General features: G+C 41.8%; 1 pseudogene; it reads left to right on the top strand.

Moving 5' to 3' along the window:
- Nucleotides 1–15,965: 15,965 nt before the first annotated feature.
- On the top strand, nt 15,966–16,413 carry LOC147446854 (S-adenosylmethionine synthase 1-like; annotated as a pseudogene).
- The last annotated feature ends 806 nt before the right edge of the window (nt 16,414–17,219 follow it).

The raw sequence follows: 17,219 nt of genomic DNA, 5'->3' as shown, positions 1-17,219 counted from the left end.
AGGTCTAGTGGATGGGGGTGCACAAATTTGCATCATGACAGAAGGGCTCATGCAAAGACTAGGCATGCACATCCATGAGACACCTGAAATCAAAGTGAAAATGGAAAAAAATAGCAAGGCTAGGTGCGTAGGCATTTGTAAAAATGTTTTTGTGGAGGCCTTTGGCATTAAGAAGGCAGTGGATTTCTATGTCATGTCTACCAAGGGAAATGGTTACCCATTTATCCTAGGAAGACCATGGCTAATGAAAATGCGAGCTTTGCAGGATTGGGAGAGTGGGAAATTAATTTGCAGGAATGACAATCATAAGAAGGTTGTCTTTGACATGAAGGAGCAACGCCAAGAGGAGCTCCATGAAGAATCATCTCAAAGTGATACGGAAGAAGGTTGGACCGATAGCACTTCAGAAGAAGAAAGTAGCGGCAACATTACTGAAGAGGAGTCTTCCATCGAAGTCATGGGGGTAAGGTTTAAGCCAAGCAACCAAGAGACCTCTTGTCAATGCTTGGAGGAGGTAGGTCCTCAAGAGAACCAAAAGGTGGAAGATGAAGGAATGTTAGAAGGTATGTTGTCCACAACACTTACAAAGGATGAAAGAGAGGAGTTCAAATGTGTGCTAAGGAAATTTCTGAGGCTTTTTGCTAAATACTACACCGATGTGCGTGGAGTAGATGTTGTTCAACACAAGATTGAGTTGAAGCCAGAGGCCACACCTAAGGCTCAAAAGCTACGAAGGCTAGGAGTCATTAAGGAGCAGGCTTTACTCAAGGAGGTAAGAAAGCTTCTAGCAGCAGGGTTCATTTATCCAGTGGAGAATTCAGAGTGGGTCTCTCCTGTTGTTGTCACTCCTAAGAAAAACGGCAAGTGGAGGGTGTGTGTGGATTACCGTCCCCTCAATGAGGCAACAAAGAGAGATCACTTTCCCCTCCCATTCCAGGATGAAATACTAAATGAGGTAGCTGGTCATGAGAAGTACACTGTGTGCGATGGTTACTCAGGTTACTTTCAAATAGGGATTGCATTGGAGGATCAATTGAAAACAACCTTTATCACTCCTTGGGGTTGTTATGCTTTTAGAGTCATGCCATTTGGTTTGACAAATGCTCCTCCAACATTCCAACGTTTCATGAATATGGTGTTTCAAGCATTCTTTGGAAAGTCAATTAGGGTGTTCATTGATGATTTCTGTATTTATAGCTCAAAATCATTGCATCTACAAAGGGTAGAAGAAGGTTTAAAGAAGCTCTATGACATGGGAGGTCAACTCAACTCCGACAAGTGTCACATAGCTGAGGATGAAGTGATCTTGCTTGGTCACAAGGTTTCCTATAAAGGCATTGAGGTGGATCCTTCAAAGGCAAAGGCTCTTATTGAGCTCCCCTCACCCAAGAATCTCAAAGAGGTCATATCATTCATTCAAAAAGTGAAGTATATGTCACGCTTTATTCACTTAGCTTCGGAGTTGCTTCATCCTTTGCAAAAGTTGACACAACAAGTAGAATTTGCATGGTCTGATGAGCTTGAAGAGTATTTTTGTAACATTAAAGTCATTTTGTCAGAGCTACCAACACTCATGCCTCCTTGTTGGGAGTACACATTCTTTGTTAGCTCTAGTGTTGGAAGGGAAACAATTGGTGCTGTGTTGCTACAAGAAGATCCCCACAGTACAAGGATGCGACCCATCTACTTTGCTAGTAGGGTCATGAATGCTTTGGAGAGAGACTACACAGAAGCAGAACTCATGATGCTTTCTCTCATGTTTGCGATAAGGAAGTTTAGATCCTACTTGCTCCCAAAACCTTTTGTAATTCTCACCGCAGAGAATTTGTTCCCTTGGGTGTCATCTCAAATGAATCTTAGTACTAGGATCTCAAAGTGGATTATGGAGTTGCAAGAGTTTCAATACTCTTTCAAGGTAGAAGATAGTGTGCGTGCACAATTGGCAGGGATTCTCACTTATAGGGTGCATGAAAAGGAGATTAAGGTGCCTGAAGTAAAGACCCTACCATTACCACCACCAAAAAGTATTCCTAATGCTTTTACCTTGTTCTTTGATGCAGCTTTTCGTCGAGCCACAGGAAAAGCAGGGTAAGGGCTAGTGTTGCTCAACCCAAGTGGAGAGGTGGTCATGAAGGAGAAGTTCAATCTACCAAGTTCAGCTAGCAACAATGAAGCAGAATACGACACACTAATTCATGGTTTGAAGATGTGCATTGGCCAAGGGATACAACGCCTCATGGTAAAGGGAGATGCACTTCTCATTGTTAAACAGATTTTAGGCATTTGGTCATGCAAGAATGAAAGCTTACGGACAAAAGTTCATGCCATTCGTAGATTGTTTAATCAATTTGAAGAAGTGCAACTATATCATATTCCTAGGAAACAGAATGAAGATGCCGATTTACTTGCACAGCAAGTAGTTACATGTGTTGATAAAGAAGTGCAGGTCATCATGGTGGCAGCAACTGTCAAGCAACCGAGATACCAGGGATTGGAGTCATTGACTCCCATTATTAGCTACATTTTGGAGGGCGAGTTTCCACAAGACTTCACGAAGGCTCAGAAGAGGAGACTCATGAAGAAGGCCAGCGCATATCTCTTCCTAGAAGGCTCCCTCTATCAAAGAGGGAGGGATCAAGTATGCAGAAGAGTACCAACTATTGAGGAAATTCCAGCCATTCTAAAAGGTTTGCATGAAGAAGCATGTGGTGGTCATTTTGCCCAAGAATTAACTGTGAAGAAGATTTTGCTTGCGGGGTATGTTTGGCCAAGTCTGCATGTGGATCTCCAACATTGGTGTAAAAGTTGTCACAATTGTCAGGTAAATGGGAATAGAAGATTGGTTTATGGTCCAAGGCAAATCGTGCTTGCAAATGGACCGTTTGAAAAGTGGGGCATTGATGCTATGGGTCCTCTGCCTAGGACAAAAAATGGTAAACTCTACATTCTAGTGGCTGTAGACTATATGACTAGGTGGGTGGAAGCACAAAGTGTGGCAAAGGTAAATGAGAACACAGTGAGCAAATTCGTCTACACTCACATTTGTTGTAGATTTGGCACACCTTTGGAGATTGTTTCTGATAATGGTCCAGGGTTTAGAAAGGGATTGCTCACAGAAGTCTGTGAAGAACTTCCCATTCTACATCGTCACAGTACACCCTACTATCCCCAATCAAATGGTTTGGTAGAAAAAGCTAATGGTGTCATTGCAGGCATCATTAGAAAGAGGGTGAAAAACAAGACAAAGTTGTGGGATGACTTCTTGGATGGTGCCTTGTGGTCATATCGAACCACATATAGGGAAGCCACGGAGTTCACACCATTTCACTTGGTCTATGGTCAAGAGGCTTTACAGCCAATTGAGCTAAACATTCCAACAATGCGACTTCATGGAAAATCAGCACAAGATGATCAAGAAGCATGGATGGATCGACTTCTTACCTTAGCTGAGCTTGAGTGGAAAAGAGAAGCAGCATACGAGTGCTATAAGAGGAAAGCCACACAGACAAAGGAGAAGCTTGACAAGAAACTGAAGGACAAAGGCATCAATGGAGGAGATCTTGTGCTAAGGTATGACAATCGACTCGATAATCGTTTTGATGCCAAATTTGAAACAAGATGGCAGGGGCCATACATAGTCAAGAAGGCTTTCAATTCAAGTTACTATCAACTTATGGACTTGAATGGGAAAGAGCACTCCAGGAAGGTAAACGGCTATCGCTTGAAGCCTTACTTGAGTCGCCTTCTACCAAAGGATCTACCAGAGCAAAAGGCAATTGTCTCATGTAAGTATTGTTACATGAAGCATGAGTGTAACTCTAGCCAAAATTCTGAGGGGCCAAACAATAAAAATCTCGTCAAGGACTCTGAAGCACTCTCTTTGAAAAAGATGCTCTATGATGGTACATGAATATACCATCATCCAGGGGGAGGGCTAATGATAGCCGTTTTTCGGCTCTTTGTAATTGCCACAGTGAGTTACCTCACCCTACCAAAATCACCCAAACACTGTGGCTATCCCTACCATTTCACTATACATAGGCGTGCGTGAGTCACGGGACTTTTCCCATATCTTCTTAAAAAACCCTCAATTAGCTAGTCATTGGGCTAGTCATTAGCCAAAAAAAAAAAAAAAAAAAAGAGTATATTATGGCCCATGCGTATGTAAATATTTCTTTGTATATAGGGCCTAAATAAAAGATTTTTTCATAATTATTTTGGTATTTATTTAAATATTTCTACCTAGGTGTGTGTTATTTATGCTCTGTACATTGCCTCACCATTACCACAATTTCTCTTACCATTTTTCATACTCTTTATTTTATATAGAAATATTTTCATGTAAGCTTCTCTTATATTTGGTGTAACTCCACCCCAACAAAAATCCAAAAAAACTAGTTTTATTTATGTGTATATTTTTTCACTATTGTGATTTTTCCCTTCCTACATCTATTTTTTTTTTCTAAAAAATTAGAACACCAAAAATATTTATCTTTTTATGGTAGCCTCATAATGAGAGAGATTTCTTTTGACCCCTTTATATTTTTTCCACTTATATTATTTATATTTGACATGTACATATTTTTTAGACCCCTCAATATTTGATTTTCTTAGTTGTACTATTCACTTATATCCTAATCTCAACAATATCTTCAATTATAGACCTACCAAATAAGGTGAAGGGTAGGTGGCATGCATACATGCACTATGAGGGGCTCACTCTTGGAGGTATTCAAAAGAATCATCCAAAGAAGGACCCCACAAGGACCTTGTGCAGTGGAAAAAAACGGTCGGTTTTGCTGAATTTTTAAAGTTCACTTGCTCTCCGAATTTGAAAAGGTGATACAAACAAAAGTTGTAGCTCGTGGGCTGAACTTTTGCCTCAAATTTTTTCATATTTTTTTGAACTACGAGCTGTGAGCTATGATTTTATTAGTGGACCCCAGTTTTCCCATGCTATGCAGCCACGCTCTCTCTTCCACTTTATCATTTCCCTCTTTCACACACACTTCTCCACTCATCATCCCCACCTCTCTCACCACTCCTCTCTATTCACCCTACTAACCTTCTCCTCAACCTTGAAGAATAAGAGAAACCATGGTGAACTCATACCTCCCACACACAATTCCATTCCAAAATTGACCACCTAGTCTAATTTTTCCTCCTCCAAATTACCCATATCTATCAAAAAAACCACAAAATTCAGCCTCTTCTCTTAAAAGACAGCATCATGGTGGTTGATTACTCAGCTTCAATTACCTTGTCTCTCAAGGAAGGTCAAGAGTGGAGAAAAAATGTACCGTCAAAGCTAGTGGACCGTCAACAAGCGTCAAAATTGGCCCTACTCAAGACACTTGGAGCATCAACCTTGTAAGAAATCCACCTTTTCTTACCTCTTAAGAGTTTTTCTTCCTTATTTGTATCCTACATGGATACTCCCATTGTAAATATCCAATTCCATTTGTAAATTAATACTAACTCTACTAACACTAACCCACTATGAAAAGTCCTATCACCTCCATTTCTCTCCTCTCTCTTTCCCCACCAACTTCTTGATAATTCCAAGCAAAAGAAATTAGATAAATTGCTGAAAATCTAACCCAACCATGGTTAGAGGAGTAACCCTAGCCTTCAAAATTGCTATAAAAGGAGGGTGTAGCTAGCACAAAGGGGAGAGCCATAAGCAAGAGCACTATGCTATAGCTTGAGAAGCCAAGCTCAACCTCTCTAGAAGGAGCTCTTGAGTGGAAGCTCATTGTCTTATGCATGTGCATGTGTTGTAATAGGGGATTAGCAAAGGAACTCTATGCCATTGTAAGAGAGAGAGTGATCATTCAATTGAGAGTAGGAAATCTATCATTTCTCCTACTAGTGTAAGACCAACATTTGTTGAATCAAGGAGGGTGGATTTGGACTAAGCTTGGATACTTTGTCTCCCTTCCAACGTGAAGTAATGGACAACAATGATGCGTAAGTGTCTTGGTGTTTTTTGTTAAGTTCTTGATAGCTTTTCTCTGGTGTTGTCATCAATCTAGCCATAAATCCCACATACTGTAAGAGGGCGACAGGGTGGAGAGGACTCCCCTGGCCTTAAGACAGTGATTGGGGTGGTTTTTTCTTGTGATGCGTTGTGATGAAATTTACGCAAGCTATGTTGAATAAATACTAATCTCACTTTGATTTGTCATGACAGATTTGTAAGAAGGTATTAATGCAACAAGCACCCCCTCCCCCTTTCTCTCTCTTTCTTAAATATATAGTTGTGTTTTCTTGATCATTGCCGATACGTTTCAAAGCAGCCCGAGCACTCTCTCTCTCTCTCTCTCTCTCTCTCTCTCTCTCTCTCTCTCTCTCGTGTTTTAGTGTGTGAGAGTGTTCAATTGGTGTTAGGGTTAGTGTAAATTCCTTGCTTGTTTGTGGGTTGCTCTAACGATTCTCCTCTTTTGCGTCCTAGTTCGCTCTTAAACTAGGTGGTGCCCCTTGTGTAGTTGGGATTTGGCTGTGGGTTTGTTGTTTTGGTTTTTGTTGTGTTGTGCCCCAGCCCCATTGAGCAGCACGGGAGCCTTGAAGGGTGTCTAGAGGTTGCTCTTCTTGTTGCCCGCCCCGGACCGCCTCAATAGTTACAAAAATAAACTAGAAGTTGAGAGAAAAGGAGAATATGTGGAGAGGAGGATTCCAAAGACAGTGTGGGCTATCAGAAGAACCGAACCAGGAAAGAAAATGACTTGTTTTGGATGATTACCAGGGCAAAGTGGAAGATGTGGAGCATACATTAATGCAGGGATTGATAATAGCAAAGATGGAGTACCTGCACCTTGCTTTTGGGGTCGAAGGAAGTATCCTGGAGGTCTTGTGGGGGGGTTTATTTGGTTTTGTAACTCATCCCCAACACACTCTTGGGAGGTTGATGAGGACCATGTTGTTGGCTTGATTGGCCCTGCTCCAGGAGTGTGGCCAGTGGATGAGGGAACTTTATTGCAACCACAAGAGATAAAAATCCTTGAGGAAAATGGATTTTCACTTGAATCAGGTAAAAGCTCAATCAAATCAACTACAACAAATGCAACATCGAGCTCTTTGCAAGCGCTTAGTTCTTTTTGGCCAAAATTTAGAGATGGTAAGCCTGTTAAGTGGAGAGCAAATTTGACCAAAGAGTTCCAGGTTAGCATTCAGAAAGGAAGAACCTTGTCTGCGCAACTGGTTCGTGAGGCCATTGTTTTATGCAATGAGTCTCATATTTTCTACGTAAGTACTGAAGGCTCGCGAGCATTAGGTGTCAACTACTCAGTGACTCTGGGCGAGTTTCCTCGTTGCACGTGTGAGGGGTTTCTGAAAAGAGAAAGCAAGCGCTTGACATACATGCCATGTAAGCACTTTTACTATGTGTATTTTCAAATATTGGGATTGGATTCATCATCTCACGAGTTCATTCACCAGGCAGCTCTCACAAAAGTCGAATTATTTCAGGCTCTTGGTGGCAGACGCTGCAATGTCACAATTTGACAATCATGTGTGTGAGCATTAAAGCCAGCTGATTCTTTTTGTCTTTTTGAGATGCAAATCGCGACCAAGCAACAACTAGAAACTTTTTGGTGTATATTTTACATCGATACGGAGATGCCTCTTTCGCTACTATCTAATGGATCGAAAACTATAGCAATATAAAATCAAAGATCATACATTTTGCTATGAAGCTTGGAGTATATTGCCATCATTGTTTTTACTTTTTGTTTTGACAAAGTGAATCATTGCAAATTATTGTTACATTTTGTTTCATTGATCGTACATGAAATCCTTATTTTCAGCTATAGTCTGTCATGTATTTTTTATAACAAAAATTTAGTATCCAAGAGTCTTCCATTTAAATGTGTATTGTTATCGTTGCAATCTTGCATTCTCTCTCTCTCTCTCTCTCTCTCTCTCTCTCTCTCTCTCTCTCTCTCTCCATGAGATTAGGGTGTATATAAATAAACAATTGATTTAGGCATTCCATTTGTATTGATCAATGCAGCATGTATCCTCTTGTAGGTAAAGTTCTCTATGTCCTTTTCAAGCACCAAAATTCATTCTTGTCAATATGTATTCAAGAACGTGATCTAATTTATAGCTTTGTAGTTTTCATGGATAGCTGCATACAAGACCACCTTGTCTAATAGGAGTACCCTTCTACGGAGTACCCTTCCACCAAGACTTGCTTGGAAACTAGGATCACTCGGAAAACATCGCTCGGAGAACGGTAGCACTCGAGTTGGATAATCACGAATTCTTCCCACGTGGATAGATAGGCTCCACCATTTTGGCCATATGTCCCAAACCGTAGCTCCAAAAATTATAAACCAAATAAGGGCCAAAAGATCAGCTCAATGCCTACAACTTTTCTGTTGAAAACTTTTTCCAATTCGGAATTAAAAAAATAGAGAAAAATTCCACAAAAATATGTGTCCATCTTTTCCCTCCAAAAGTCTTCCAGGTGGTTCCCTCTTGACTTCATGTGAAAGCCTTATGTCCACAAGTAAATTAGGCTTGAATTTGATAATATTTTGTTGACTCCAACTCCATAATGCATAAAATTATCTTCCCTTTCACTATTGACTTTTACTCTTCACCTTTAGTGACCTTCAGGTAGTGATCATCGTGTAGAACTGGCATCCTGTGAAATTTTCTTTTTCATAGGGTTTGTTTCTACCTCTCCTTATTTTTGAGATCCAAATGTGTCAAAACCATAGCTATGTCCAAAATAAATACATAGATTTTTTGTGAGATTTTCATGCATCAGGTCCTTCCTCCTCCTTTTAGGGTCCTTGAAGCCTTGCCACCAAGTGCATACCAATTTGAAAAGCGGCCCTTGTTAGCCCTCCCCCAAAAGCTAGAGGCATTTATGTCTCTAGCTCTGTACTTGATACTTCTTCAGCTGAGGTGGAGGAGTCTCCCTCCTCAGGTATTTCCATCATAGGTGCTTGATCAAACCGCAAAAAGTACTTCTTCAGCCTCCATCCATTGACACATGTTATGTGGAGCCTATCATATGCATCCATCAATCGGAACTTCCATTGTTGTAGCTCTTTCTAATGATAAATGGCCCCTCCCATCTGGGTGAAAATTTTTTATCTTTCCTAGTGTCAAACCTATTATCATACCTTAGGACCAACATACCTTTCTTGAGACATTTTTCCCTAAGTCCCTTGTTGAAGGTAATTCGACGTTGCTCTACCTGTGCTACATAATAATTGATAGCATCTTCTTTGTCTAATTGAAGCCTCTCTAGGTCAAGAATGTGATTGTGAATATGATTATTAGGGAGTTCCATCTGCCTAGCTAGCACCCTGAGACTAGCCAATTCTACTTCAATGGGTAAAATGGTCTCCTTACCATACACCAAGTGATATGGTGTGAACCCAAGAGATGTGCAAAATGAAGTGCGATAAGCCCAAAGTGCAGCCATAAGATGCTTATTTCAATCACTTTTGTGATTATTTACATGTTTAGTGATGATCTTATAGATCATACCATTTACCTTTTCCATTGCATTGTGGGTAGTAGGGAGTTGAGTGTTGTCGTGAGATACCCAACTTCCCCATCAGCTCTCCTACCAGGTCTCCTCTAGAACCTGGTCCCCTATCAGAAAATGTTTCAAGAGGAGTGACAAAATGGCAACAAATGTTTTGAAATACAAACTTATCCACTTCCTTAGCTTTAATCCGGGTGGTACCCAACTGAGGAATCCCAATCCTCGAGCGAGTACTTCCGAGCAGACAAGAAACCGAGCGAGCATAATCAATGAAAAATATTAGATCAAGATCCCAATAGTTACTCTATAGAGTATAGTGTAGCAAAATAACCATATTGCATCTCAAATAGTTTCAGACAAAAGAGCCATACTCTTCCTTTAATGTGTTCACACACACATTGATACATAGTCATATCCTTGCTTCTGAACCATCTTGCTGAGCATATTCAATGAAAAAGATTAGATCAAGATCCCAATAGTTACTCTATAGAGTATAGTGTAGCAAAATAACCATGTTGCATCTCAAATAGTTTCAAACAAAAGAGCCATACTCTTCCTTTAATGTGTTCACACACACATTGATACATAGTCATATCCTTGCTTCTGAACCATCTTGCTGAGCATATTCCAAAACTCTATTTGTGCAAACTTATTCTTCATAGTAAATTCACATGTTGCAATTGTCATAAGTTCGTGCACAAATAGATCAAAATATGGTAACTCAAATGCCACATGTCCATCATAATGCATAGGTAGCTCTTAAACTTGAATGATATCTTTTGCTTGCTTGAGTGCCATGTGTATGCTACTTTGTGAAGGCATTGCATGTAGTATACCAACTACTCTGGAGGGACCATCGGACTATTACTAGTGTGTCCTTCATTCCAATGCCTTGTGTGCTTTCAATAGCAATGCGAACCTTCTAAAATTGACAATGGCCACATGATTGAGAAGGAAGATTTGTTCACCAACTGGCAAGTTCAGTAGCCTTTATCTTCACATGCTCTCCCAGTAGAGTTAATGGATGCAAATTGAATGCATTAGTTATTTCATAATGTTGTATCACAAAAGAGATAGAAAGTGCATAGATGCTATTGTCAAACATAAGAACAATCTTGTGGCCACATTGTCGTCCATAAATGGTAGCAGAGAGGGAGTCACAAAACCTTTTGCTGATTTGAGAGAGGCAAGAGAAAAGGAAGAAAACAGGTGTGTGTGTGTGTGCGCATGTATGTGTGTGTGTGTGTGTGTGTGTGTGTGTGTGTGTGTGTGTGTGTGTGTGTGTGAGAGAGAGAGAGAGAGAGAGAGAGAGAGAGAGAGAGAATTGATACTGCAGTGTGGGACCTTCTCCTGGACTGCTTGCTTCCTCTTCGTCGTGGAGATCTCTCTCTCTCTCTCTCTCTCTCTCTCTCTCTCTCTCTCTCTCTCTCTCTCTCTCTCTCTCTCTTTGATCATTCAAGCCAGACTTCATTATCTTTATTAATTGGGAGAGATGAAGGGCTCAAATGGGAGGCATTTGGTCAGAGAACAGTGGCAATGCAGATAACAACCAGAACATGCATGTTCTGTAATCAAAACTAACTCATACCCTCAAGGTAATGCAATGAAACATGACGCAAGTAAATTGACAAAACGGGAGCAGGCACAGTTTACACGACAAAATAGGACCTTCCAACCAAATAAAAGGTTTTTACAAACTTCTCATGAATTGGCATACAAAGGAAGCGAGTGTCAATATCTGCTCCAAGTGATGGAGGTATAACGATCATTGCTCACTTGGTCAAGAAAGCCGAGAAAATGGTGTTGTGGCCAGGGTCGGAAAGATGGGCGGTAAGGTTGTCAATGGGGCCAGTGCCTGTGTAGATTGCTTGGAGCCAAGCACCCATAATGGCCAATATAGCGAGTCTTCCATTCTTTATCTCCTTAGTACTAAGCTCCTTGAACTTCTCAGGAGAACCAAAGCCCCAGCCAAGAGGGTCGAACCAGAAGCCACCGGGATATCCAACATCTGTGCCTGCTAGCTTGTTGTTGGTGAAGATGGGGTCAGTATTCATTGATCCTAGAGTAATGAGGGCTGAGGGTTGTTTTCAAGGAAATGAGCTCATGAAAAAATGACCCACATTTTTCAAAATGCTCTGCTTGGTTGACAATCTTGTGTGTGGTCAAGTACGAACTTGAGTGAAATGAGATGTAATAGAACAGCTTAAATGAGATTTCCTGCGTTGTTTTAAAGCCCTTTCAAAATAGATGATCAAGTTTTGCTAAGATTTTGGAGTAATGTCCAGCAATTCTCGGGGGCCATAACCAACCCTAAAAATTTAAGGTTGCATCGAGCTGCTAGGCTGTCTCAGCCTTCTGATGAACTCTCTCTACTCTCTTGGAGTTGCACATCTGAAGGGGCAAGCCAAATATTGGCCTTCACACTTTGAAGACCATCTGGAGGTGTAGGCCTTCAGTTTTCGGCGAAGGGCACAAATATATATATTAGATGCATTGCAATTTATTTAGTCTATTCTCTCTTCATCAAATCTTCTTTTTCTTTTCAAGATTCGACTACAGATTGTCAGATATGTACATCTACATTGCTGTCTTCTAGTCTCAAGCCTCAAATTTCAATTTTCTAGGGTTGTTGCCCAATTTCCAAGACTATAGCCTCTTAAAATCTTCATTCCCAAATTCCCCAGATTGAGCAGCCAATTGCAATAGAACTAGGAGCTAGTGAGTCGTGAGTTGTAGACCTCCAATAGCGAAAAACAAAGTGCTAATATGGTCACTCGGGCGCAAGCATCACTCGGAGAATTGGTCTAGGACTACTTGTGCCTTGTTGTCAGCAGATGGAATACCTGGGATGGGGGCAAATCTTGACCATCAGTAGTTAAAGATCTTAGAATGACAAGAGTATGGACCTTGGGTATCAAGGATGTGGAGGCAGGGGTGATAGGAGTGGCTAACCTAATAGCCGTTGTAAATATGATCCCGGGATGTTGTCACGGCTTAACATGAGCATGACAAAACCTTGTAATTTTTTGGGCTTCTGAATATAATTCACTCACAATTGTGAGTTTTGCTATAAAAAAATTAAAAAAAAACTGATGACTTGATATTGTATATGGAGACAGAGAGAGAGAGAGAGAGAAGTTACATCTCTAGCATCGCTTGGAAAATTATGGGGAATCGTAGGGGTGGTGAGAGACAGAGAGATGCATTCAAGAATTAGGATCCAGTGCCCAATTTTGAGAGAGAGAGAGAGAGAGAGAGAGAGAGAGAGAGAGAGAGAGAGAGAGAGAGAGAGAGAGAGAGAGAGAGAGAGGCAAAAATCAATTAATGTGTGGGGGGGAATGCTCATCTTCGCCCAACCTAAGAATATAAACTCCACTACAAAGAGGGTAGTCGTATCTGTGAAATAATCGGCCTCTCTAGCTGAGTACCAACACAAGAAGATTTAGAAATTTTCTCATGTAGGAAAATGGAGTCTTTTTCAGTGTTTTTCATACAATTCATAACATCATGAGATTCTTCTCGGGAGGCACCACATACCTAGCTAGGTATGCGGTGCCTCCCTCACAGAAGCTCATGATGTTGAGGTAAGTCACAATGTGAGAATTATTGTGAGAATCTGACAAAAACTTCTTGTGTAGGATGGGGTGTTCAATTCCTGCTTTGGTGAGAGCCTCTGGAATGAATATTCCAGCATGCGTAGCACCCAACATAGCCCACCTGCAGTGCACTATCTCTGATTGCACAAAACCACTTCAGAAGCTCGCCAAGACCAAGGGGGTCAAATCCAAAGTCCCCAAGTAGGTTTCCATCAAGCCATTCCGGAGTGCTGCCAAGGAACCACAAAGGCCTGTCGTCGGCTGTTGCCGCCAAAACGGTGAGGGCAGTGGTAGAAATTACCTGTAATCGAGTCAGGAGTAAGCCGAGTGCTAAGCATTGAACTTAAATGTGGAAACTTGGAGTTTTGGATGGAGTGGGTGGATGCAACGAGCTCGACATTGCCTGCGAAAAACTCCACTTGATAGCATGCCTGTAGGTAATCAATCTTGACATACTAGTTAACATGGTTGATCATTTCTGTATCAAGAGATTAGCATCAAATTGTCCCATTTAGCTCACTACATTAAGCCCTATACTTGACAGATTAGTGAACCATTGTTAACCATTTCTGTATCAAAGAGTTTAGCATTTAAACTCGCTGCATGAATTCTTTACCTTCTCGCCAAAGTCAAGCAACTACGGTGACGGTGCCGGATTGCCTCCTTCCTTCCCCTTCCTCCTACCCAAACTTTCAATCAAGTCTTCACTGCACATTGCTTTCCTTTTCCTCAAAAGACTTTGAGTGCCATGTGTAGTTCTTCCTCTTTTCCAAATTTCAATTTTTGGCTTGTGACTTCTCATCCCCTTGACTACAGTTCGTTATGAGTAGCACAAATGCTCACATCTTCACACAGAGATTCACTCACTTAACGCAAACACTCTCTCTCTCTCTCACACTCATACACAGACGAACCACAGTTCACATGCACTCCCACAATGGCTCTCCATCGGTGAGGGCTCGCAATGCCCGTACGCACACAAAGAAGCTCTTGCTCACGCTAGACGCTGCCACAGTTGTGAGGCTAGAGGAGCACACTGCGGACGCCATAGCCACAAGCTTGCGGTGATAGATTGCATTTGATGCTCTCTCTTCTGGACTCCTACCTTGCAATCACAAACACAGATTCTTTTGGGCGCCCACAAGCACACTGACTTCTCTCTCTCTCTCTCTCTCTCTCTCTCTCTCTCTCTCTCTCTCTCTCTCTCTCTCTCTCTCTCTCTCTCTCTCTCTCTCTCTCTCTCTCTCTCTCTCTCTCTCTCTCTCTCTCTCTCTCTCTCTCTCTCTCTCTCTCTCTCTCATAACTCAACTCTCTCAAAGAGCGCATGCCGGCGCGCACTCTTTGAGAGAGTTGAGTTAAGAGAGAGAGAGAGAGAGTCTCTCATGACTCAGGAGTCACCACATGCGGGGCAAGCGGGCACTCACTATTAGAAAGTCTCTCACGACTTAGGAGTCACCACACGCGGGGCAAGTTGTCCGGGCGCTGCTATTACAAGGATGACGAACAGCGTAGCAGAAACTAGCTGGTTTATAGTTCAAGCTATCAAGCCATCATTTCCTTCGTACACAATCGACCTCGCCCTGTCGTAAACTATTGAGGGTGATCTGCTCCCATGCTGACGAAGACGAGCTTGCAGCCGCCATGACTGTCGATGACGTGAGGTGTGCTCTTTCCTATAAGGTTGCAGATTTCCTACCATATTCAATCAGATTGGCGTGATGGTTGGAAGTCGAAGCTGTGTGCTTTTGTCCTCATCCTCACAGGGACTATTACGTGAGGCTCAGGATTTATTAATCTAGTTGACTCACGCTCAGGAAAGCTGCAATTATATATATATATATATATATTTTGTACTCCTTATTATGGCACTAAAAACCTTCATGGAAATCACTTCGTGTTCTAAATACCTCCAGTAAGTCGACCTTATAGCCACCACTGAGTCTTTGTGATGCCAAATCAAGTGGTGCTAAATATAGCCAGCACTGAATTAATAGGACTAGGGTGCTATATATAGAGATACCATATATAGCTCAACACTCACGAGAAACCATGGCCAAGCATCATCCGTATCTAATAATGTATCGCAAGCAGTCGGGCATCATTATAAGGCGACTCTGCGAGAAGTGCGATAGCAAGTGCGTGATTTGCCCCCTGCATAGTGGCATGCGGTCATGGATGCAGGAGGGAAAGGTGTTTTGCACCCAATGAGGGCCGTGGGTTCATCAGCTAATGGAGGCAGTGTGGGAATCCCGATGGATGAGGAAAGAGGGTGTTGACAGTTGCCAGCCTTGTAGCTAGAGAGAGAGAGAGAGAGAGAGAGAGAGAGAGAGAGAGAGAGAGAGAGAGAGAGAGAGAGAGAGAGAGAGAGAGAGAGAGAGAGAGAGAGAGGGCGGGGGCCTCACCGAATGTGAGAAGCAGCTTCAGCCTTCCAAGATTGTTTAGTGGCTACTTCCAGACCCTTGACATATAGAAACCCTAAAAGATGTCTATTTTTCTCTTCACTTTGGAGTCAGTGAATTAGGGACATCTAGACAAGTTGTGGGATCAAGTGTCTAATGCAGTGCTGGATGGAACCTACAACACGATCAAGAGAGTAGGGTGGCTTGTGAGACGTGCACCAAGACTAGCATGGTGATGATCTTTGGGGAGATTACCACCAATTATGGTAGATATCAACTATGAGAAGATTCGGGATAGTCGTTGGGAAATTGGTTTGTGTCAGATGATGTGGGTATTGATGCTGATCATTGCAAGGTTTTGGTTAACATCAAATAGTAGAGCCTTGACATTGCTCAAGGTGTGCATGGAGTACATTTCACAAAAATAATACCGAGGAGATTGGTGCAGGAGATCAAGGGAATATGTTTGGTTATGCTACTGATGATACTGATAAGGAGCTTATGCCCCTTGGCCATGTCCTGGCTACCAAACTAGGTGCCATGCTCATAGAGTTAAGAAAGAATGGAACTTATGCATGGTTGCCCAAACGGCAAAATTTAAGTAACAATGGAATAAAAGAATGAAATGGTGCCATCACTTCCATGGTACCCATCATAATTCATACGCTCTTCATCTCTATGCAGCACAAGGAAATAGTTACCAATGACAAGATTGCCACTGATCTGAAGGAGCATGTTATCAAGTCTGTGATACCTGAGAAGTACCCAGATGAGAAGAACATCTTCCATCTGAATCCTTTTGGAAGGTTTGTGATTGGGGGGCCACAAGGTGATGTTCCCCTAGCAGGAAGGAAGATCATTATTGATACATATGGTGGTTGGGGAGCTCATGGCGGAGGTGTTTTCTTAGGCAAAGACCCTACCAAGGTGGATATATAGAAAGTGGAGCCTACATTGTGAGGCAGGCTTCCGAAGAGTGTTGTAGCGTCTGGTCTTGCACGCCACTGTTGATTCAGAGATTTTGGAAATAATCAAGTTTCCTCATCCCCGCCCCTACAACTAGTATTCTCCTCCTCTGTAATAAGTGTGGAGAAGAAGCTGCTGTTTTGATGCTCTCTAAATTCTTCTGACATTTAAGTATTCCATCCTCATTGCATTTGCATAAAACTTCTGGAGTGCAATCAATTTGTCAGACGTAATATAACATCAACTTAATAATCACGGTCTAGAATAACATTTCAAGAACTCATCATTTGTCCTTCTATTACTAGCATATAAAATCATGCACAAGAGCACCCACGCACACAGAATCCGTCCTGGTATGATCTCTATCAACCTTAATGACCTTTGTCGAGAAGACTACCGCACTTTGGTCGCAACGACGCTGATTTCACCTAGGAAGTAGTTAAGCCTTTGAAGTTGAGAAGGCTTAAGATAGCCCTTAAAACTTGCCTTATATTTATTTAGTTTGAGTGGCACATTGGTATCACTACTACTAAACTGATTGTGGGCTTATAACATTCACTTCTTTGCAAACGTGTAAATGTAATATTAGAATAAGAAACTCCATGGATGAAGTGGTTATCGTAATATACAGAAATTCCTTGTATTGTGTGTGTGTGTATGTGTGTGTGAGTGAGAGAGAGAGAGGGAGAGAGAGAGAGACTATTCAAAGGGAAAGGAGTTTTGCACAGTATGAGGGTCGTGGGTTCCGCA

This window comes from Adiantum capillus-veneris, chromosome 11, assembly GCF_014529385.1.
Source record: "Adiantum capillus-veneris isolate H3 chromosome 11, ASM1452938v2, whole genome shotgun sequence".
Lineage (NCBI taxonomy): Eukaryota > Viridiplantae > Streptophyta > Polypodiopsida > Polypodiales > Pteridaceae > Adiantum > Adiantum capillus-veneris.
Note: the sequence above shows the minus strand (reverse complement) of the source record. Positions and strands in the feature narration are given on the sequence as shown.